The following is a 2,687-nucleotide window of genomic DNA, read 5'->3' as shown; positions in this document are numbered from 1 at the left end:
ATGGACTTCTTATCAAACTACTTATTATGAGTATCTCAAATATATCTTTTTGATTATGCTTGTAGATATAATTATTTAAATATTTATAAGATGCAATTTTACTTAATACATTTCGTATATGTGTTTTGTTTCTTTTAATTTGTTGGTTTAACTTTCTTTTTTGTTCATTATTTTATGTAAGATTTTTTTTCTTTGTGTGTTTTCGTACATGATTATGAAAATAATAAATTGTTCATAAATAAGAACGTTGAAAGAAAACAGATCTCTCATCAACGTATAAACTTTAGTTTATTACTGTTTTCATTGATATTATTTCTCAAAACATTTAGATATCCGAAGGCTTGATCTTAATTAGTTTTAAAAATAATGCGAATAAAATTATATTTTCTTATGCACGAAATTGATTGGCTGAGAAATGAAATCAAACTTAATTTTGACATATTTAAAGTTTCAAATTTAGTTCAAATTAAAAAGAGTGAATTACGTTCAACTAGCTATTTTTACTCACCGTTAACTACCTCTTATTGTATTCAAATCTCATTAATGTGTTAGTACCTATCATTTTAATTTAAAATTTTAACATCGATTAAATAATTACTCAATTGATTAGGGGAAGATAATTACTATAAAAGATGAAAGACGTTAGATTTCAAATAGGTAATAGAATATTAAAGAAGAAAAAAGTATTAAAATTTTATTATTAAAAAATAAAGCACAATCTTTGACTAACAACAAGAATTAGGGAAACAAGAAAATAATGAAATTAATAAATAAATATAGAAAGGATCGAAAGAAAATGGTCCAGAAAAATAAAAAGAGGAAGTAGAATAAGAGAGGGAAAGAAACGGAGATAATCACGAAGTAAAGAATGAAAACTCAAGGGAAAGTAACCTATTTTATAAACTAGAGCTTATTATTTAGGATATGTACAAATGAGGGGGAGATTAGATACGAGAATAGAAAAAAAAATTGAAAAAATTAATAATTAAAAAACGATATTAAAATACAATCCATTTCTACTTATATCTACCTTTATTTTTCATTTCATGCTTTACTTTATTTTATTAGAAGAAGTTTTTTAATGTATATTATTGATTTTGTAAGGATATATATGGATGTATGTTATTATTTCGATTAAATTTTAGTAAGTTTATTTCAAAATTTATAAATAGTTTTTATGGCCGCGCGAAGCGCGGAAATGTTCACTAGTTATTAATAATGTTAGTTTAGTAAAATACATCCTTAAATAACTTTTTTAGGGGCATCATATCAGAAAGGGATCAAGAAAAATGAAACACATGAAGTAAAGAGTGGAGAAAGACAAAAATATACACACACTTAATGCATATTATATTGAAACAACAATCATAAATATAATATTAAATTTTGTGACAAATTCATAAAAATATTATTCTTACTTGTAATGTTAATAACTTAAAAGAATATTACAAATACCTAGGTTAAAAAATAAATTATATATAATATAAAAAAGTATTACATATAAGTGGTATAATAAGGGTAAAAATGGATAATGCATAGAATAAAGGAAGAGAGTTGATGATTATTCAAAGTTGAGGGGAGAACGTGATTTTTAAAGTGAAGTTGAAAATCATTTTCACCCAAAAAAGAATAATCTTCTCTTTTGCCTCAATTATTGACTCTTCTGGTTGGGTGAAAAGAGATAAGACAACTAGCAAAAGAGAGAGAGAGAGAAATATCATTCTTGTTTGCAAATTACTCTTTTGCATTGAACAGATAAAGTAAAATTCCTGCTGAAGATAGAAACATTTTATCTTCTCAAAATCATTTTGTGTTTCCTTGTTTTGCTTTGCAGATTTCAGAAATGGATATTGGGTTAGTAGTTGGTGGTGCTTTTCTGTCTTCAGCTTTGAACGTTCTCTTTGATAGGCTTGCTCCTAAGGGTGATCTGCTCAAGATGTTTCAGAAGCATACGAATGACTTTGCTTGGTTTTCAAGCTGTGCTAAGTGATGCAGAGAATAAGCAGGCATCAAATCAATCAGTGAGCCAGTGGCTTGATGAGCTTCGAGATGCTGTGGATTCTGCAGAAAACTTGATGGAAGAAATCAATTATGAAGCTTTGAGGCTTAAGGTGGAAGGTCAGCAACAAAATCTTGCAGAAGTAAGTGACCTAAACCTGTGCTTGAGTGATGATTTCTTTCTAAATATAAAGGAGAAGTTGGAAGACACTATTGAAACATTGAAGGATTTGCAAGAGCAAATTGGTCTCCTTGGCTTGAAGGAGCATTTTGGTTCGATTAAACAAGAAACTAGAGCACCTTCAACTTCTTTGGTTGATGATTCAGATATTTTTGGAAGGCAGACTGATATAGAGGAATTGATTGACCGTTTATTGTCTGGAGATGCAAATGGGAAAAAGCTGACTGTAGTTTCTATTGTTGGAATGGGGGGCGTGGGTAAAACAACACTTGCTAAAGTAGTTTACAATGATGAGAAGGTGAAGGACCATTTTGATTTGAAAGCTTGGTTTTGTGTTTCTGAGGCATATGATGCTTTCAGAATAACAAAAGGGTTACTTCAAGAAATTGGCTCATTTGACTTGAAGGTTGATGACAATCTTAATCAGCTACAAGTCAAATTGAAAGAAAGCTTAAAGGGAAAGAAGTTTCTTATTGTTCTGGATGATGTGTGGAATGACAACTACAAC

General features: G+C 29.0%; 1 pseudogene; it reads left to right on the top strand.

Annotated features, from left to right (window-relative positions):
• The first annotated feature begins 1,624 nt into the window (after positions 1 to 1,624).
• Positions 1,625 to 2,687, top strand: part of LOC102588123 (putative disease resistance RPP13-like protein 1) — a 20,318-nt pseudogene continuing 19,255 nt past the window's right edge.

This window comes from Solanum tuberosum, unplaced genomic scaffold, assembly GCF_000226075.1.
Source record: "Solanum tuberosum cultivar DM 1-3 516 R44 unplaced genomic scaffold, SolTub_3.0 scf00064, whole genome shotgun sequence".
NCBI lineage: Eukaryota > Viridiplantae > Streptophyta > Magnoliopsida > Solanales > Solanaceae > Solanum > Solanum tuberosum.
The sequence above is the reverse complement of the archived record's forward strand: the minus strand, read 5'-3'. Positions and strand labels throughout refer to the sequence as shown.